A 22,727-nucleotide genomic window follows, 5' to 3' on the forward strand; every position below is an offset into this window, starting at 1 on the left:
CTCGTACAGTGTTCACCCCAGCTGTAAATCCTAATGCCTTCAGAACTTCACACTTCACACTGTTCCCTTGGTTGTAGGTTGCTATTGCTTCATAAATGCCAACGTGCAGTGTTTTTATGCTTACAAACACCCTTTTAGGAATCACTTTCCAAATCAAATTGTTTACGCTCTCATTAGGATTCTGCGTCTTTCCGTGTAGACATTTGTGTAACAATTCTGGCTGTGCTAAGTCATGAAAAATTGGTTTTATTGTTCCCTCATGATTCTTGTACATACTGCATATTGCCCGCTTTACACAAGAAGTATAACACTACCAACAACAGGCGCAACACTGAACTAATTCGAAAGGGTAAACAGCAAAGAGACAATGTTCCGCGCTCTTATTCATTGTAGTATCGCAACTTGGTATTAGTGTTAATTTTCTTTTCCCTACGTTCTTCCTCTTCTTATATACACGGTTACTAAAACGTGGCATCGTAACCAGAACAAAAGTGTACGACAATATTAAATGGAGCAAGATGTTCGAAATTCTGAGGAAAATAGGAGTAAGCTGTAAGGAAATACGGGTAATATTTGTCACAGAAAACAATGTAGCCAACCCTTGCACACTCGCTGTATGCGTAACATAAGGCGCTGTATGCGTAACAGGCCGAGAAAATCCCAAGCAGTTCGCCAGGAAGTCACGAGAGGGTGTTAGATGCATTCAGCGGCCGCCCATTTCCTCTGCAGGCGTGGGGGAAAATGGTAATAACTCCACTTCTAGGGCGAGTAGAACAATAATTTTGTGGATTTGACCACCTCCGGCTCCCCTTAAACCTAACTAACCTAAGGACATCACACAGAGCCATGCCCGAGACAGGATTCGAACCTGCGACCGTAGTGGTCACGCGGTTCCAAACAAGCGCCTAGAACCGCACGGCCACACCGGCCGGCGACGAACACTGATAGCCCGTTAGTTTGCGGATGGTAGGCAGTCGTCATGTGATGAGTAATGCTGCACCGACGGTTTATCTCTGTCACAAGATTCGACTGAAAAACTTTCCCTCCGTAATTAACGACCTTGGGGCACCGTATATTAATGCAATGTCTGGCACGATGAATTTGGCTACCTCCGATGCTTCGGCTGTTTTCACGGCTTTTCTAATGGCTTAGCGCGTCAGATAATCAGTGCAAACAATAACCCATCTATTGCCACTAGCAGACGTTGGAAATCGTCCGAGGAGGTCAATCCCAACACGCTGGCAAGACGTTTAGGTTGCTGGAATTGGTATGAGTCGGCCAGGTGAAGCATGTTACATTCTGTTTATTTGATAGCCTGTCCCCTGTTTCCTATTTAGCATGTAAGTCCCCTGCAGATGTTGACAATTGTCTCAAGTGTTTTTAAACCTGTTACTTTAGCACAGACATCCATGTATATTTATTATTACGTTTTACAGTAACTTTTCGGAGGCATTTTATTTTGACCTAGGTCACTTTTCTTCAATAGGTTAACAATTTTTCGTGAGATGGGCCAGATCTCCGATACGACATAAACTACACCTGTGAGGTGTTTTTGAAAAGTGTAAACAAATCTTCGCCTTGTGATGTGCGGTAACAGAAAGTGTAAAGCAACGTCTGCTCGCGTTAAAAGTTTACAAATCTTCTTCCTTGATTGTTCAGTAAGTTTTTCGCTATGTTTTTCCACAGTTTCTCATTATATTTTCCGCAGTTCACTAGTGGAATATAAAACCTAGCGCATTACCTTCTCATAGCAGGAACATACACTTCACCTCACTGAAAAGCTGATTTATGTATTAAGACGATTTGAACCTGACGATGGACCGACAGCGCCCCATATGTATCGTGCAGTTTAATAAAACACGAAAACATTGTGACTGAAGACTTGTACTGAATTCAGTCGCGTTCACGGGTGCAAGATATGGATAAAATTACATTGCTATTTTAGCTGTTGTAGTTATAATCATCAGTCTTGTTACAGGTTGATGCAGATCTCCATGATACTCTGTCCTGTGCAAGCCTCTTCAAGTAACTGCTGCAACATACATCCTTCTGAATCTTGCTTACTGTATCGCCCTCTTGGGATACCACTACGATTTCCCATCCCCTCTCCCACCCTCCCCCCACGTGACCCACCATTACCAAATCGACAATTCCTTGGTGCCCCAGAATATGATCCCTTCTTTTAATCCAGTTGTGCAATACATTTTTTTCCCCAATTCGATTCAATACCTCCTCCTTAGTAACTCCTTTTACCCATCTGATCTTGAGCGTTATTCTGTAGTACATTTCCAAACCACTCTTCTCGTCTCAGCTGCTTATCATCCACATTTCACTACCGTGCAAGGCTACATTCGGGCAAATACCTTCAGAAAATACTTCTTAACAATTATATTTATTTTCGATGTTAACAAATTTCTCTTCTTCAGAAACGCATTTCTTGGCATCAGTAGCCCAAATCTTGCATCTTCTCTGCTTCATGAGTTTTGCTGCTCAAACAAGAAACCTTTCAACTAATTTTAGTGTCTCATTTATTAATCATCCTTCAGAACCACGTAACGTGATTTTAGTAGCATCCACTACTCCAGTTTAATTTCGATGATGTTCAGCTTATAATCTCTTTTGAAATCACTGTCCATTCCTTTGGTCTACTCAGCCTGGGGAACTTAACTGTCTCGCTTTTGTTTTCGCCCACAATTTGATGTATACATCCTGGTGGCGTTGTTTGAAGGTCTCCATCACATGCGTTGTAATATGCTTGTACTTTTTCTTCACGGACATTAAGGGGTGATGCAATGTATTATGATCAAAAAAATCGATTTTTCAAAAATATTATTTTCTTGATCTACAGTTTACATTTAGTGGTCACCCACGCTAAACAAACAATTCCAGCCGTCTTATCCCTGTCCACGAAAAATGATTGTTTCCTCGGTTCCCGGTGCCTCCATGTCAACTTTTCTCGTATACATCTTGCTGTCACGTATTTGTATCCACGTAAGAGAATTTTCTTGCACCAAGCACACGTGTAAGTAATCCCTCATTTGCCCTCAATTTCCCCGCATTTTGGCGTATTTTCCCCCAATTTATACAAACTTGTCGTCAATTTTCATGATTTTAACGATTTGAGCATGACATCACTTGTCGCCACATTTTATAAAATTGCTATTTTTCTGTATGTGTGTGTGCCTAAGGGAAGTCAAAGATTTTACAGTACTGGCCATTAAAATTGCTACACCACTCAGATGACGTGCTACAGACGCGAAATTTAACCGACAGGAAGAAGATGCTCTGATATGCAAATGATTAGCTTTTCAGATTATTCACACAAGGTTGGTCCCGGTGGCGACACGTACAACGTGCTGACATGAGGAAAGTTTCCAACCGATTTCTCATACACAAACAGCAGTTGACCGGCTTTGCCTGGTGAAACGTTGTTGTGATGCCTCGTGTAAGGAAGAGAAATGCGTACCATCACGTTTCATACTTTGATAAAGGTCGGATTGTAGCCGATCGCGATTGCGGTTTATCGTATCGCGACATTGCTTCTCGCGTTGGTCTAGATCCAATGACTGTTAGCAGAATATGGAATGGGTGGGTTCAGGAGGGTAATACGGAACGCCGTGCTGGATCCCGACGGCCTCGAATCAGTAGCAGTCGAGATGACAGGCATCTTATCAGCATGGCTGTAACGAATCGTGCAGCCACGTCTCGATCCCTGAGTCAACAGATGGGGACGTTTGGAAGACAACGACCATCTGCACGAACAGTTCGACGACGTTTGCAGCAGTACGGACTATCAGCTCGGAGACCGTGGCTGCGGTTACCTTTAACGCCGCATCGCAGACAGGATGGTGTACTCAACGACGAAACTGGGTGCACGAATGGCAAAACGTCATTTTTTCGGATGAATCCAGGTTCTGTTTACAGCATCGTGATGGTCGCATCCGTGTTTGGCGACATCGCGGTGAACGCACATTGGAAGCGTGTATTCGTCATGGCCATACTGACGTATCACCCGGCGTGGTGGTATGGGGTGCCATCGGTTACACGTCTCGGTCACCTCTTGTTCGCACTGACGGCACCTTGAACAGTGGACGTTCAGATGTGTTACGACCCGTGGCTCTACCCTTCATTCCATCCCTGCGAAACCCTATATTTCAGTAGGATAATGCACGACCGCATGTTGCAGGTCCTGTACGGGTCATTCTGGATACAGAATATGTTCGACTGCTGCCCTGGCCAGCACATTCTCCAGATCTCTCACCAACTGAAAACGTCTGGCCAATGGTGGCCGAGCAACTGGCTCGTCACAATACGCCAGTCACTACTCTTGATGAACTGTGGTATCGTGTTGAAGCTCCATGGGCAGCTGTTCCTGTACACTCCATTCAACCTCTGTTTGACTCAATGCCCAAGCGTATCAAGGCCGTTATGACGGCCAGAGGTGGTTGTTCTGGGTACTGATTTCTCAGGATCTATGCACCCAAATTGCGTGAAAATGTAATCACATGCCAGTTCTAGTATAATATATTTGGATTTCTTCTTGATGTAGCAATTTTAATGACCAGTAGTTTATTTCCCGGCTTAAGCAGCGGTAGGCGATACTGAACATGTCTGACCTTGCTTGCCTCTCACAGGTGGGAACGAGGAATCAGAACAATGAACCTATTACGGCATGTTTGTTGCACATTAAGGTAAGAGAATACCATAGGATTAAATTATAGCGGTAGAACTGATGACCATAAGAAATTATGATCATTCTTTATGGAACAGCCCTGATAGTTCATTGTTACTTGACTCTCCGGCGTGAGGCGTACCGGTTTTATGAGAGATTCCGTGTATGTACGTGTTTGTCTTTCCCACGCGCTATTGGAGTGGGACAGTGTGGGAGTACTGAGAAAGAGGCTCTGGCCAAACACTTCAGTGTGAATTGCAGCGAACTCGCGCACTTGTAGAGAAGCAATTAAAAGAATACGTAACCAAATGGCGTAAGTGTGATCATTTAGACAGAAGGCACGCCGAGATTAGCTTTTTTTAGGCGCGCAGTGTCATCTCGCGGAGTACTGAGCATTCCGGCCGTACGTGTTACAAGAAGTCGGCGGCTTTGACAAGGCGGCCCCTGCCATTACCGCGCCCTGTGCTGTGTGCTCCGGTCTGGCACGCCGTTGCCGTCGCTGTGTGTGTCGGCTGCCTTTGGCGGGCGCGAGTTTTTGCCACCTCTCCCGGGCAATGCGGGTGTGACGTCAGCGCCAGGCGGTGCTGGCTTCTTGTCGCATAACACAGTCGGCCGCGCCTTCGCCGGGCCGCGGGGTTGACATGCCACAGCGCGATGATTGTCTCGCACGCTGTTGGCACTGCTGCAGGCTATAGGCTGACCAAATTCCACAAAGGGGAAAACACCGGGACATCTTTGTTTATATCCAACTTCATTACTACTCTTAAGCTTACCTTTCTTCTCACCTACCATTATATTTTGAAGTTGAGAATAGCTCTATGATCATGTAAAAGCTGTAGAACCTATACAACTAGTCCCGTCGAGAGTCTTCATGCTGACGCTGGTGAATTGTCACTCACCTACCGGCGCGATATACTGCTATGTCGGTATGCCTCCCAGCTACTGTCAATGCCCGACCACCCGTCTTATCGTTCCTTTTTTGACGACTCTCTCGACCGTCAATACGGGTTGTATGTCTCTGCCCTGCTACCTCCTGGGGTTCGCTTTCGTCGCCTCCTTCAACTCCTTAATTTTTCACTCCCTGCAACCTTTAGAGTGGGCGAGAGCCACACGCCACCTTGGCTCCAGGCTCAGGTTCGCGTTCACCTTGACCTCAGCTCGCTCCCAAAGGAGGTTACCCCCGGTTCGGTCTACCACTCCCGTTTTGTCGAACTTCGTTCGAAGTTCATTAATATGACCTCCATTTATACAGATGGCTCTAAGACCAATGACGGGGTCGGGTGTTCTTTTATTGTCGGGGCACAAAGTTTCAAATACCGGCTCCATGGCCATTAGTCGGTCTTCACAGCTGAGCTCTTTGCCCTCTACCAGGCTGTTCTTTACATCTGCCGCCACCGACATTCCGCTTATGTCATCTGCTCTGATTCCACAACCTCAGTGACCCGTATCCGGTTCACCCTTTCGTGCACCGGATCCAACGCTCTCTTCAGCAGCTGGTGGACGTCGGTTCTCTGGTTAGCTTTATGTGGGTTCCTGGCCATGTCGGTATCCCTGGGAACGAAGCTGCAGATGCCGCGGCCAAGGCTGCGGTCCTCCAGCCTCGGACAGCTTCTTGTTGTGTCCCTTCGTCAGATTGTAGCAGGGTCATTTGTCGGCGCATTTTATCGCTGTGGCATGCCGATTGGGCTGCACTTAGAGACAACAAGCTTCGGGCCGTGAAACCTCTTCCCGCGGCTTGGACGTCCTCCTCACGCCCTTCTCGGCGGGAGGAGGTAGTTTTGGCCCGGTTACGAATTGGACACTGCCGGTTCAGCCATCGCCATCTGCTGACGGCTGCGCCGGCGCCTTTCTGCCCATGTGGGCAATTGCTGACGGTCCGCCACATTTTAACCTCCTGTCTGGATTTTAACACACTGCGTCTTGATCTTGGCCTGCCATGTACTCTAGATGCCATTGTAGAGGATGACCCACGAGCAGCTGCTCGCGTTCTTCATTTTATCAATTTAACAACCCTCTCTAAGGACATTTGATTATGCTGTTTTTTTAATCCTATGCCTGTCAGTCTGTCTTTTATCGTGTTTTCAGTTTCGTTGCTGTTTTAAACTTGTGACTCGCGGAGCATTCCTAACGTAGTCTGGGCGCTAATGACCGTTGAAGTTGTGCGCCCTAAAACCACAAAAAAAAACCTATACTAGAATGTACAGGGTGGCAATTATTGAGCTACATAAAAAAGTAGATTAGCTACAAACAGATATTCGGTTACGATATGTTCGATATGCGTGCCATCCACCTGACTGGGCGTTTTCAGCTCAGCAATGGTTTTGGAGTTATTACTGCACACCTTCTCTTCAATATAGCCCCACAAAAAGGAGTCGCATGGGTTCAGATCCGGACAACTGCGCGGCCAATCGACGTCCATGCCAGTGACCTCTTCGAACTCCAAAGCCAGAATGCGGTCCCCAAAGTGCTCCTTCAGGACATCAAACACCCTCCTGCCTCGATGGGTTCGATCTCTGTCTCGCATGAACCACATCTTGTCGAAATCAAGGTCACTTTGGACAACAGAAATCGTCTTCCAAAACCTCCAGGTAGTGTTCGGTAGTCGCTGTGTCATCGAGGAACATCGCACACATAATTCCTATATATGACGGTAATATCTGTACCCGAAAGAACAGTTACCGTCGATGACCTTGCAGCTTTGCTAGAATGAAATGATAATTAAATGGACACCCTAGCTGCAAACAGGCATTGATATAGAATGAAATTTTCACTCTACAGCGGAGTGTGCGCTGATATCAAACTTCCTGGCAGGTTAAAACTGTGTGCCGGACCGAGACTCGAACTCGGGACCTATGCCTTTAGCGGGCAAGTGCTCTACCGAGCTACCCAAGCACAACTCACGCCCCGTCATCACAGCTTTAGCTCCGCCAGTACCTCGTCTCCTACCTTCCAAACTTTACATAAGCTCTTCTGCGAACCTTGCAGAACTAGCACTCCTGAAAGAAAGGATATTGCAGAGACATGGCTTAGCCACAGCCTGGGGGTTGTTTCTAGAATGAAATTTTCACCCTACAGCGGAGTGCTAGTTCTGCGAGGTTCGCAGAAGAGCTTCTGTAAAGTTTGGAAGGTAGGAGACGAGGTACTGGCAGAAGTAAAGCTGTGAGGACGGGGCGTGAGTCGTCCTTGGGTAGCTAAGTCGGTAGAGCACTTGCCCGCGAAAGGCAAAGGTCCCGAGTTCGAGTCTCGGTCCGGCACACAGTTTTAATGTGCCAGGAATAATCAGGTGATAATATACTTCATTGGGGACATGTTGAAAATGTGTGCCCTCACCGTGACTCAAACTCGGGGTCTCCTGCTTACATGGCTGACGCTCTATCCATCTGAGCCACCGAGGGCAAGGAGGACAGTGCGTCTGCGGGGACTTATCCCTTCCACGCTCCCCGTGAGACCCACATTCCCAACTGTTCACACCACTACATTCGTAGTGCGCCTAATAGATGTTTGCCCATCATTGACCTTCTTGTGCGAATGCACACGCTATGCCAGAACTCGTACGGGACTTGGTAGATTAATCTGGTAGATTAATCTGCCACGAGTAATGTCCCCAATGAAGCGTATCAACGCCTGTTTGCAGCTAGGGTGTCCATTTAATTATCATTACACATAATTCCGTGATTGGAGACTGCTCACCACACAGTCACCCGTTTGAGCGTGAAGAGACTTCTCGATCGCGAAATCTGAATTCTCGGTCGTCCAAATGCGCCAATTTTGCTTACTGGCGAACCCGTCCAAATGAAAGTGCGCCTCGTCGCTAAACCAAACCATGCATGTGCATACTAATCCCCATCATGCCCCGCAGCCAACCATGGAGTTTGAACGTCCTAACTCAAACCATTCAGATTTTATGGTGATTTTATTTCATATAGGTGTCACCCTCTATTTCCATTTTCGTCATTTTATTAATAATTCACAGCTGCAAAATACTAACGCGAATTCTTTACAGACGAATGGAAAAACTGGTAGAAGCAGACCTCGGGGAAGATAAGTTTGGATTCCGTAGAAATGTTGGAACACGTCAGGCAATACTGACCCTACGACTTATCTTAGAAGAAAGATTAGGAAAGGCAAAGCTACGTTTCTAGTATTTGTAGACTTAGGGAAAGCTTTTGACAATGTTGACTGGAATACTCTCTTTCAAATTCTAAAGGTGTCAGGGGTAAAAACAGGGAGCGAAAGGCTATTTACAATTTGTACAGAAACCAGATGGCAGTTATAAGAGTCGAGGGGCATGAAAGGGAAGCAGTGGTTAGGAAAGGAGTGAGAAAGGGTTGTAGCCTCTCCCCAATGTTATTCAATCTGTATATTGAGCAAACAGTAAAGAAAACAAAACAAAAATTCGGAGTGGGTATTAAAATCCATGGAGAAGAAATAAAAACTTTGAGGTTCGCCGATGACATTGTAATTCTGTCAGAGACAGCAAAGGACTTGGAAGAGCAGTTGAACGGAATGGACAGTGTCTTGAAAGGAGGATATAAGATGAACATAAGCAAAAGCAAAACGAGGATAATGGAATGTAATCGAATTAAGTCGGGTGATGTTGACGGAATTAGATTAGGAAATGAGACACTTGAAGTAGTAAAGGAGTTTTGCTATTTGGGGAGCAAAATAACTGATGATGGACGAAGTACAGAGTATATAAAATGTAGACTGGCAATGGCAAGGAAAGCGTTTCTGAAGAAGAGAAATGTGATAACATCGAGTATAGATTTGAGTATCAGGAAGTCGCTTCTAGAAGTATTTGTATGCAGTGTAGCCACGTATGGAAGTGAAAGATGAACGATAAATAGTTTGGACAAGAAGAGAATAGAAGCTTTCGAAATGTGGTGCTACAGAAGAATGCTGAATATTAGACGGGTAGATCACATAACTAATGAGGAGGTATTGAATAGAATTGGGGAGAAGAGGTGTTTGTGGTACAACTTGACAAGAAGAATGGACCGGTTGGTAGGACATGTTCTGAGACATCAGGGGACCACAAATTTAGCCTTGGAGGGCAGTGTGAAGGGTAAAAATTGTAGAGGGAGACCGAGAGATGAATATATTAAGCAGATTCATTAGGATGTAGGTTGCAGTAAGTACTGGGAGATGAAGAAGCTTGCACAGGATAGAGTAGCATGGAGAGCTGCATCAAATCAGTCTCAGGACTGAAGACCACAACAACAAGAATTATGACGAAAATGAAAATAGGGGGTGACTGATTTATACATTTTATTGCAGCAGTCTGGATATGTTTTCTCCAGTGTTTAGTCACTTGCTAGGTACTTAGGTTCAATTTGTTAATCCTAAAACCTGTGTAATATTACTCATCAGTAGTCAGATCAAAATGGTACATTTCACACTAAAACTTAAGATTTCGTTTGACTGTTGACTGTTAGGCCAAGCTGATTTACGGACAGCCCTGCAGGATTCATGGTGTCAGTTCTCTCCAGCACTACTTCACACATTAGTCAGGACCATGCCACGTCGTGTTGAGGAACTTCTGCGTGCTCGTGGGCTCCCTACAGAGTATTAGGCAGGTGTACCAGTTTCTTTGGCTCTACTTCTACGAAACTTGTTTTTCACAAATATTTAGCTAACTGGGAAATACTAATGCACACATTTTGTTTCTCGATTAAAACCCGCGACGGTTATGTGTCGCGAAGTATTTTCTCGGGATACCAGGAAGTTTTTGTGAAAAGTGGGACTGTCACGGTTATCGACCGGGATTCGTGACACGCTCCTGCGAAACGTCTTGTTTGGGAATTACTGGCGTCGTTCGATAGTTAAACAGGGTAATAAAGCCGACTCTCCATTATTCGAAGTGAAACGTACCACAGAAAAATACGAATAATTGAGAGTTCAGGTTAAGAAGGAATCGAGAAGTAATCGAAGTAAAGGTGCGGTCAAAGTGGCGCCAGACATCGGTTGGTTCCACCGACAGCCGACACCGGCCGATGACGGTCAATCTTTTGAAATCAGTTCAGCAGTTTACGCGCCCATCGGTGATATTCAGCTCAGTTTCTCTTCTGGTGAATGGGTCGACGTTCTCACACACGAACTACGTACTGTGATAAACTGACAAGTTTAGTCCAAGAAAGGAGTCTCTGACATCCTCGGAATGAAAGATACCATCATCGTGATAAAGCTCAAAATCTGTGGATTTCCATCACTGCACTACTGGAAACCACAAGTACGGAAACCCGCTATCGGAAATTTCACACATAAATTGTAATCTCAAGAAATAATTGGTTCAAATGAGAGGGGTTGCGTATCTTATGCTTAGAGTTACTCTAGTGAATCTTTTTTGTCTTTTGGTACGTGCACATTGGCTGTCTACCAATTATTACTATTGCTTGCTGTCGTTTTTATGCCATTAGGGTCGAGATCCAGTTATATGAGGTGGTTTTTAAGTTCAAATGGTTCAAATGGCTCTGAGCACTATGTGACTTCTGAGGTCATCAGTCCCCTAGAACTTAGAACTACTTAAACCTAACTAACCTAAGGACATCACACACATCCATGCCCGAGGCAGGATTCGAACCTGCGACCGTAGCGGTCGCACGGTTCCAAACTGAAGCGCCTAGAACCGCTCGGCTACTACGGCCGGCGGTTTGCAAGTCTGGTGTATGTGTTTGCACTTTTGAGTCCTCAGATTTTGAGAGTGTCTTACTGTAAATTTTATCTTCCGATAACACATGCTCCATTACGCGTTTTCTTATTGTTTTCCCATCGCTTAATGAAAAACCATCATCCAAAAAGTGATTTCTTAAAAGTTTCACCATATGTGGTAAATTAGCAAATACCCAGACACGTTTCGTTTCATCGTTAGGGTTGATAAAGAACGTGTTGGTGTAGTCTATGTGCGATTTCTTCCACACATTCCCATTTTTACGTCCCAAATCAGATACAATACCGACTATAACAAATCACACTTTCTGCGGCCCTTTGATGATATTGCCTAGAAAATCTCAGTTCACCGTAGTAACAAAATTATAAGGGTTGGAACTTAAATACTGGCAACTATTTATTCACAACCGATACAAAAGAGTTTAATGTTTGCACCTGTTACTATCCTTCAAAATAGTCACCAGCGTTGTGTAGAACCCGTTGCCAGCGATGTGGAAGGCGTAGTATACCGTTAGCAGAGTCTGTTCTGTTGATGGTGCGAATGGAGCGGTCTAAAGTTATCATGGTTCTCGTGTACGACTGTGATGGTGTTAACCTAACGCATTACGTTCCTCCACGGCAGACCGTCAATGCACAGTATTACTGTTCGTGTTTGGAGCATCACCTGCGACCAGCTTTGCGAAAGAAGCGGCGACACTTTCTGCGCAACCCACCCATCATTTTACACGACAATGTGCGGGCGCATACAGCGCAAGCTGTGGCTGCTCTGTTCGGTCGATGGGACTGGGAAGTACTGTACCATTCACCATACTCCCCTGACTTAAGTCCTTGTGACTTTAATTTGATTGATGAACCACTTCGTGGCATTCGCTTCAGAACTGTTCCAGAGATTCGACAGGCAGTAGACCGCTCCATTCCCGCCACCAACAGAACAGGTTCTGCTAACGGTATACTACGCTTTCCACATCGCTGGCAATGGATTCTACACAACGCTGGTGACTACTTTGTAGTAACAGGTGCAAACATGTAACTCTTTTGTATTGGTTGTGAATAAATAGTTGCAGCTACTTAAGTTCCAACCCTCGTGTCATACACGAGCTGCTTCCAGGTTCCACACCGAGCGAGGTGGCGCAGTGGTTAGCACACTGGACTTGCATTCGGGAGGACGACGGTTCAATCCCGCGTCCGGCCATTCTGATTTAGGTTTTCCGTGATTTCCCTAAATCGCTTCAGGCAAATGCCGGTATGGTTCCTTTGACAGGGCACGGCCGATTTCCTTCCCCATCCTTCCCTTACCCGAGCTTGCGCTCCGTCTCTAATGACCTCGTTGTCGACGGGACGTTAAACACTAATATCCTCCTCCCTCCTCCTCCTCCAGGTTCCACATAAACAACGTTCCAGGACAACTTGCACCTGGCTATGTGCCCAGTGTATGGTGTCAGTTTCTTGGTCGTAGCATCAAAACGCAGCATGCACACCCTCTATGCTTCACTTAAGCTTGTTGCTTGCTTACATCCACAACACATCCACCAAAATATCAAGAAGACATATAAAAGAATTAAAAATCCATCTTTTTGACGTAAAAAATCCCGGTAATGGTACACCCAATATCTTCCTCAAAGAAATGTACGTTTTTCTTTACAGAGAACGCAGAAGCAAGGTTTTCCTTACATCTTCCTGACTCCAGCGAATACTCTTCTTGGATTTAATGAGGCATTTTAATTTCTTGGTCCGTAAATACTTTTTATAAAAATTGCTATACTTTAGTTATCAGTTTAGCATCTTGACGATACTGAACACTTTGTCATTCCTTCCTCTCTTCACTTAATGCATGAGACACTGTACAGTAGGCTAGCGGCAAGACACAATCGATGCCTTTTCTGGGCGATAGCAATGGAGATACCACCAAAGACAGTGCTGCCAAAGCACAGTTACTAAACACAGACATCTGAAATGCCTTCGCAAAAGAAGTCGAAGTAAATATTCCAGAATTCGAATCAAGAACAGCTGCCAACATGAGTAACGTAGAAGTAAATATCCTCGGAGTAATGAAGCAACTTAAATCACTTAATAAAAGCAAGTCTTTTGGTCCAGACTGTACACAATTATGTTCTTTTTAGAGTATGCTGATACAATAGCTCCACACCTAACAAACATATACAGCCGTTCGCTCGACGAAAAATCCGTACCCAAAAACCGGAAAGTTGCACAGGTCAAACCAATATTCAAGAAAAGTAGTAGGAGTAATCCACTAAATTGCAGGCCCTCATCACTAACGTCGATATGTAACACGTTTTTGGGACATATATTGTGTTCGAACATTATGAATTACCTCCAAGAAAAAGGTCTATTGACACACAGTCAACATGGATTTAGAAAATATACACTCCTGGAAATTGAAATAAGAAAATAAGAACACCGTGAATTCATTGTCCCAGGAAGGGGAAACTTTATTGACACATTCCTGGGGTCAGATACATCACATGATCACACTGACGGAACCACAGGCACATAGACACAGGCAACAGAGCATGCACAATGTCGGCACTAGTACAGTGTATATCCACCTTTCGCAGCAATGCAGGCTGCTATTCTCCCATGGAGACGATCGTAGAGATGCTGGATGTAGTCCTGTGGAACGGCTTGCCATGCCATTTCCACCTGGCGCCTCAGTTGGACCAGCGTTCGTGCTGGACGTGCAGACCGCGTGAGACGACGCTTCATCCAGTCCCAAACATGCTCAGTGGGGGACAGATCCGGAGATCTTGCTGGCCAGGGTAGTTGACTTACACCTTCTAGAGCACGTTGGGTGGCACGGGATACATGCGGACGTGCATTGTCCTGTTGGAACAGCAAGTTCCCTTGCCGGTCTAGGAATGGTAGAACGATGGGTTCGATGACGGTTTGGATGTACCGTGCACTAATCAGTGTCCCCTCGACGATCACCAGTGGTGTACGGCCAGTGTAGGAGATCGCTCCCCACACCATGATGCCGGGTGTTGGCCCTGTGTGCCTCGGTCGTATGCAGTTCTGATTGTGGCGCTCACCTGCACGGCGCCAAACACGCATACGACCATCATTGGCACCAAGGCAGAAGCGACTCTCATCGCTGAAGACGACACGTCTCCATTCGTCCCTCCATTCACGCCTGTCGCGACACCACTGGAGGCGGGCTGCACGATGTTGGGGCGTGAGCGGAAGACGGCCTAACGGTGTGCGGGACCGTAGCCCAGCTTCATGGAGACGGTTGCGAAGGTCCTCGCCGATACCCCAGGAGCAACAGAGTCCCTAATTTGCTGGGAAGTGGCGGTGCAGTCCCCTACGGCACTGCGTAGGATCCTACGGTCTTGGCGTGCATCCGTGCGTCGCTGCGGTCCGGTCCCAGGTCGACGGGCACGTGCACCTTCCGCCGACCACTGGCGACAACATCGATGTACTGTGGAGACCTCACGCCCCACGTGTTGAGCAATTCGGCGGTACGTCCACCCGGCCTCCCGCATGCCCACTATACGCCCTCGCTCAAAGTCCGTCAACTGCACATACGGTTCACGTCCACGCTGTCGCGGCATGCTACCAGTGTTAGAGACTGCGATGGAGCTCCGTATGCCACGGCAAACTGGCTGACACTGACGGCGGCGGTGCACAAATGCTGCGCAGCTAGCGCCATTCGACGGCCAACACCGCGGTTCCTGGTGTGTCCGCTGTGCTGTGCGTGTGATCATTGCTTGTACTGCGATGGAGCTCCGTATGCCACGGCAAACTGGCTGACACTGACGGCGGCGGTGCACAAATGCTGCGCAGCTAGCGCCATTCGACGGCCAACACCGCGGTTCCTGGTGTGTCCGCTGTGCCGTGCGTGTGATCATTGCTTGTACAGCCCTCTCGCAGTGTCCGGAGCAAGTATGGTGGGTCTGACACACCGGTGTCAATGTGTTCTTTTTTCCATTTCCAGGAGTGTAGTTCTTGTGAAACACAACTTGCTCTTTACTCACTTGAAGTGCTGAGTGTCATTGAAAAGGGATTTCACATTGATTTCTGGATTTGCGGAAGGCTTTTGACACTGTATCACACAAGCGGCTTGTAGTAAAATTGCGTGCTTATGGAATTATGTCTCAGTTATGTGACTGGATTCGTCATCTCCTGTCAGAGAGGTCACAGTTCGTAGTATTTGACGGACTGTCATCGGGTAAAACAGAAGTGATTTCTGGCGTTCCCAAAGGTAGTGTTATAGGCCCTTTGCTGTTTCTTATCTACAGGGTGGTCCATTGATCGTGACCAGGCAAAATAAGTCACGAAATAAGCGTCAAACAAAAAAAAACTACAAAGAACGAAACTTGTCTAGCTTGAAGGGGGAAACCAGATGGCGCTGTGGTTGGCCCGTTAGATGGCGCTGCCATAGATCAAACGGATATCAACTGCGTTTTTAAAAAATAGGAACCCCCATTTTTTATTACATATTCGTGTAGCAAGTAAAGAAATATGGATGTTTTAGTTGGACCACTTTTTTCGCTTTGTGATAGATGGCCCTTTAATAGTCACAAACTTATACATGGCTCACAATTTTAGACGAACAGTTGGTAACAGGTAGGTTTTTTAAATTAAAATACAGAGCGTAAGTAAGTTTGAACATTTTATTTCGGTTGTTCCAATGCGATACATGTAGCTCTGTGAACATACCATTTCTGAGAACGCATTTTGTTACAGCGTGATTATCTGTAAATACCACATTAATGCAATAAATGCTCAAAATGATGTCCGTCAACCTCAATGCATTTGGCAATACGTGTAACGACATTCCTCTCAACAGCGAGTAGTTCGCATTCCGCAATGCGCTAACGCATGCTGTCAGGCGTCAGGCGTTGTCGGTGGATCACGATACCAAATATCCTTCAAGTTTCCCCCTTTTTTTTTTTTTTTTTTTTTTTTTTTGGTGCGGCCCGCCGCGAATTCCTTTCCTGTGCTAACCTCTTCATCTCAGAGTAGCACTTGCAACCTACGTCCTCTATTATTTGTTTGACGTATTCCAATCTCTGTCTTCCTCTACAGGTTTTGCCTTCTACAGCTCCCTCTAGTACCATGGAAGTCATTCCCTCATGTCTTAGCAAATGTCTATCATCCTGTCCCTTCTCCTTATCAGTGTTTTCCACATATTCCTTTCCTCTCCGATTCTGCGTAGAACCTCCTTATTCCTTACCTTATCAGTCCACCTAATTTTCAACATTCGTCTATAGCACCACATCTCAAATGCTTCGATTCTCTTCTGTTCCGGTTTTCCCACAGTCCATGTTTCACTACCATACAATGCTGTACTCCAGACGTACGTCCTCAGAAATTTCTTCCTCAAATTAAGGCCGGTATTTGATATTAGTAGACTTCTCTTGACCAGAAATGCCTTTTTTGCCATAGCGAGTCTGCTTTTGATGTCCTCCTTGATCCGTCCGTCATTGGTTATTTTACTGCCTAGGTAGCAGAATTCCTTAACTTCATTGACTTCGTGACCATCAATCCTGATGTTAAGTTTCTCGCTGTTCTCATTTCTACTACTTCTCATTACCTTCGTCTTTCTCCGATTTACTCTCAAACCGTACTGTGTACTCATTAGACTGTTCATTCCGTTCAGCAGACCATTTAATTCTCCTTCACTTTCACTCAGGATAGCAATGTCATCAGCGAATCGTGTCATTGATATCCCTTCATCTTGTATTTTAATTCCACTCCTGAACCTTTCTTTTATTTCCATCATTGCTTCCTCGATGTACAGATTGAAGAGTAGGGGCGAAAGGCTACAGCCTTGTCTTACACCCTTCTTAATACGAGCACTTCGTTCTTGATCGTCCACTCTTATTATTCCCTCTTGGCTGTTGTACATATTGTATATGACCCGTCTCTCCCTATAGCTTACCCCTACTTTTTTCAGAATCTCGAACAGCTTGCACCATTTTATATCATCGAACACTTTTTCCAGGTCGACAAATCCTATGAAAGTGTCTTGATTTATCTTTAGCCTTGCTTCCATTATTAGCCGTAACGTCAGAATTGCCTCTCTCGTCCCTTTACTTTTCCTATTCTGTATATTATTCTTGTAAGCAGCTTCGATGCATGAGCTGTTAAGCTGATTGTGCGATAATTCTCGCACTTGTCAGCTCTTGCTTCCCCATAGAAAGAAATCCGGGGACGTCAGATCCGGTGAACGTGCGGGCCATGGTATGGTGCTTCGACGACCAATCCACCTCTCATGAAATATCCAATACTGCTTCAACCATTCTGTCATGCAGTGAAACATTTTGTAGTAACATCGGTAGACCATTAGGAAATCAGCATAGATTGCACCATTTAGATTGCCATCGATAAAATGAGGCTCAGTTATCCTTCATCCCATAATCCCGCACCATACATTAACCCGCCAAGGTCGCTGATGTTCCACTTCTCTAAGCCATCGTGGATTTTCCGTTGCCCAGTAGTGCATATTATGCCGGTTTACATTACTGCTGTTGGTGAATGACGCTTCGTCGCTAAATAGAACGCGTGCAAAAAATCTGTCATCGTCCCGTAATTTCTCTTGTGACCAGTGGCAGAACTGTGCACGACATTCAAAGCCGTCGCCATGCAATTCCTGGTGCGTAGAAATATGGTACGGGTGCAGTCGATGTTGATGTTGTAGCATTCTCAACACCGACGTTTCTGAGATTCCCGATTCTCGCGCAATTTGTCTGCTACTGATGTGCGGATTATCCGCGACAGCAGCTAAAACACCTACTTGGGGATCATCATTTGTTGCAGGTCGTGGCTGACGTTTCACATGTGGCTGAACACTTCCTGTTTCCTTAAATAACGTAACTATCCGGTGAACGGTCCGGACACTTGGACGATGTCGTCCAGGATACCGAGCAGCTTACAAAGCACACGACCATTGGGCATTTTGATCACAATAGCCATACATCAACACGATATCGACATTTTCCGCAATTGGTACACGGTCCATTTCAACAAGTGCAATGTATCACGAAGCATATACCGCCGCACTGGCGGAATGTTACCTGATACTTATACGTTTGTGACTATTACAGCGCCATCTATCACAAAGAGAAGAAAGTGGTCCAGCTAAAGCATTCATATTGCTTTACGTATTACACGAATATCTAATAAAAAATGGGGGTTCCTATTTTAAAAAAAACGCCGTTGATATCCGTTTGACCTATGGCAGCGGCATCTAGCGGGCCAACCATAACGCCATCTGATTCCTCCCTTCTAGCTAGACGAGTTTTGTCCTTTGTAGTTTTTTCGTTTGATGCTTATTTCGTGAGATATTTGGCCCAGTCACTATCAATGGACCACTCAGTATGTAAACGATTTGTGAGACAATCTGAGCAGCCATCTTAGGTTGTTTGCAGACGACGCTGTCGTTTATCGACTGATGAAGCCGGGTGTTTCAAGGAGGACTTCACAACTTTGAAAATTCGTATAAATTAATTCATAGTACCTACAGAGTAGTACTATTTGTAGGGAAATACATCAAGTTTTGGCAGGCGCAGTTCGCTAGTGCCGAGTCGCACCGCAAGGAGCGCTAGCGGCTGTTGCGTTAAAGATGGCTGCCTTCACTGGACCCGGGCGTGCCAGCTGTGTGTTTTGGTTTGAAGAATCGAAGTCGGTGACAACAGTTCAGTTCAGAGTAATTTCCGTACCAAGTAAGCTAAAGACCCTCCTAGTAGGCCTACAATTTATGAGTGGCATATATGTTTTGTAGAAAGAGGGTGCTCGGTAAGACGTGGGAAATCGTCAGATCGTCCAAGCACATCTGACGACAACGTTTTGTCAACATCCCTACGACATCTACCCGACGTGTGTCTGGCTAACCAAATCCCACGTAGGAATGTTTCGCGTGTGTTGAGAAATTGTTTGCATTTGAAACCGTACTGATTGACGACTGAACGAGGGCTGTTAAAATTGCTCGCACGAAGTTCTGTGCGCATGTTTTAAATCAATTACATGAGGATGAACATTTCTTGGATAAAATCATCTTTTCTGACGAGTCGGCTTTTCACTTAAGTGACAAGGTTAACACATATAACTGTAGGATTTGAGGCAGTGAAAATCCACATCAAAGATTGCAAGATGTTCGTGATAGCCCTAAACAACGTTTTTTGTGCATTGAGCAAGAACAAGGTGTATGGCCCGTTTTTTTTCTGTGAGAGAACCATCAACGAGATAGGGTACCAGGATATGTTATAATAATTTTTGATACCACAGATCGATGAGGATGACCAAGAACGAAATGCTTACTTTATGCAAGATGGTTCACCACCCCACTACACGGCTAACGTCCGGGGTTCTCTCAGTGACCACTTTCCAGGTCAGTGGACTGGCCGTGATATGGCAACGGCATGGCCCCACGCTCCCCAGACCTGACAGCACTCGATTTTTATTATATGGGGACTCGTCAAGGATATCGTGTTTGTACCTCCTGTACCGGTTTTTCTACCTGGACTTCGAGCAAGGATTTAAGCCGCAATTGAGCAAGTTAGACCGGAAATGCTACAGCGAGTTTGGGAAGAAACTCACTTCCAATGTCGTGTGGGCAGGACATCTTTAGTTTAATGTAAAAAAACTTGATGTGTTTCCCTACAAAAAAAAAACACTAAACCCAGCTGTATATCTTCTTTCAAAAAATTTATATGAATTTTTAAAGTTGTAAAGTTCTTCTTGAACACCCTGAGTACTGCAGCAGCACATTGACTTCACAGCCAGTGATATGCGAACCTCGTGATGCACTGTTGTTTCTAATGCAACGCCAATAAAAAGCACTTGTTCACAATACCTGATGGCTGCCGGAAACTTCACCGCCAGAAAATATCACTTTACAACGACAGCTCACGAGTGAAATGCAGATATGCAGCTCATGCGCGATCCCACATTGCTGTATTTATCCACGGCGTGGCAACAGGGCGCTTTACCAACCGAACTGCAGGAGGCGTGACAGGGAAAGTGGGTCCGCTATTGGTGTTAACTGGGCAAAAGCGTCGCGTCACTTCCGTTGATGCACACGTCAGAAGTCGCAACTAATTTTAAACGCACTACAGTAAGATGCAATATAATCGTCTTTGTGGTGTCACCGCCAGACACCACACTTGCTAGGTGGTAGCCTTTAAATCGGCCGCGGTCCATTAGTATACGTCGGACCCGCGTGTCGCCACTGTCAGTGATAGCAGACCGAGCGCCACCACACGGCAGGTCTAGAGAGACGTACTGGCACTCACCCCAGTTGTGCAGCCGACGTTCATAGCAATAGTTCACTGACAAATTCGCTCTCATTTGCCGAGACGAATTACGCTCTCATTTGCCGAGACGATAGTTAGCATAGCCTTCAGCTACGTCATTTGCTACGACCTAGCAAGGCGCCATAGCATTTGATAATTAATATTGTGAAGCATGTATAGTAACGAGAGATGTTCACCAATTGTGGATTAAAGTTAAGTATTACATCAACTACGTACTTTATTTGCTACTATAATTTCCCTTAACTGTTCCAGACCTCACGCCAGCGTGCGTGAGATAAACGCGTGCCTTTCGGCTACCGTACAGTGGCTTGGCTGTCTGGCCAAGTCACTACAGTCTTCTTTAAAATGTACGCTACACATAGTACCATTTCTAATGTTAATACACTGAAGCGTCAAAGAAACTGGTACAGGCATACGTATCCAAGTACAGAGATATGTAAACAGGCAGAATACGGCGTTGCGGTCGGCAACCCCTACATAACACAACAAGTGTCTGGCTCAGTTCTTAGATCGGTTACTGCTGCTACAATGGCAGGTTATCAAGATTTAAGTGATCCTGAACGTGGTGTTATAGTCGGCACATGAGCGATGGAACACAGCATCTCAGAGGTAGCAATGAAGTGGCGATTTTCCGGTACGACCATTTCACGAGTGTATCGTGAATATCAGGAATTCGGTGAAATTACAAATCTGTGATATCACTGAAGCTGGAAAAGGATCCTGCAAGAACGGGACCAACGACGACTGAAGAGAATCGTTCGACGTTACAGAGGGGCAAACCTTCCAAAGATTGCTGCAGATTTTAATGGTGGGGTATTAAAAAGTGTCAGCGTGCGAAATATTCAACAAAACATCATCGATGTCGGCTTTCAGAGCCGAAGGCCCACTCGTGTACCCTTGACGACTGCACGACACAAAGCTTTACGCCTCGCCTGGGTCCGACGTTTGACTGTTAATGACTGGAAAATATGTTGCCTGGTCTGAAGAGTCTCGTTTCAAATTGTATTGAGCGGATGGACGTGTGCGCGTATGGAGACAACCTCACAAATCCGTGGGCCCTGCATGTCAGCATGGGACTGTTCAAGCTGGAGGAAGCTTTGTAATGGTGTGGCGCGTGAGCAGTTGGAGTGATATGGGACCCCTGATGCGTCTAGATACGACTCTGGCAGGTGAAAAGTACGCAAGCGTCCTGTCTGATCACCTGCATCCATTCATGTCCACTGTCCGACGGACTTGGGCAATTTCAGCAGGACAATGCGTCACCTCACATCTACAGAATTGCTACAAAGTGGTTCCAGGAACACTCTTCTGAGCTTAATCACTTCCACTGGCCAACAAACTCCCCGGACATGAAATATATCTGGGATGCCTTGCAACGTGCTGTTCAGAAGATATCTTCATCCCCTTGACTCTTTACAGATTTATGGTCAGCGCTACAGGATTCGTGGTGTCAATTCCCTTCTGCGCTACTTCAGACATTTATTCGACTTCATGCCACGTCGTGTTGCAGCACTTCTGCATGCTAGCGGGGGCCCTACACGATATTAGGCAGGTGTACCAGTTTCTTTGGCTCTTCAGTGCACTATCATCATTCAACATAGGATTAAACCTCCAAGTGGTTGCACGTAAACGGTAGGTACACTGACCTAGGTTTCCACACCTACTAAGGGTGTCTTTATCGGAATGAAATGTTGGTAAATCGCCGGCCGCTGTGGCCGAGCGGTTCTAGGCGTTTCAGTCTGAACCGCGCGACCGCTACGGTCGCAGGTTCGAATCCTAGCTCGGGCATGGATGTGTGTGATGTCCTTAGGTTAGTTAGGTTTAAGTAGTTCTAAGTTCTAGGGGGCTGATGGCCTCAGATGTTAAGTCCCATAGTGCTCAGAGCCATTTGAACCATTTTGTTGCTAAATCCTATAAAATAATTCATAGAAAGTGAGGTATGACAACAAAACACATTCACTACGGTGACGTAAAATTAAATTGCTAAAAAGCAATAGAATTTGCAGCAGCTACGCTCAAGTAAAAAGTAAAATACAACGTTCTAGGCCTTGCCTTATGTGCCCAGCTGTTCGGCCCAGTGGCTTACATTGCTGTCACGAAAACGATACGAATTA

This window comes from Schistocerca serialis, chromosome 12, assembly GCF_023864345.2.
Source record: "Schistocerca serialis cubense isolate TAMUIC-IGC-003099 chromosome 12, iqSchSeri2.2, whole genome shotgun sequence".
NCBI classification, from domain to species: domain Eukaryota; kingdom Metazoa; phylum Arthropoda; class Insecta; order Orthoptera; family Acrididae; genus Schistocerca; species Schistocerca serialis.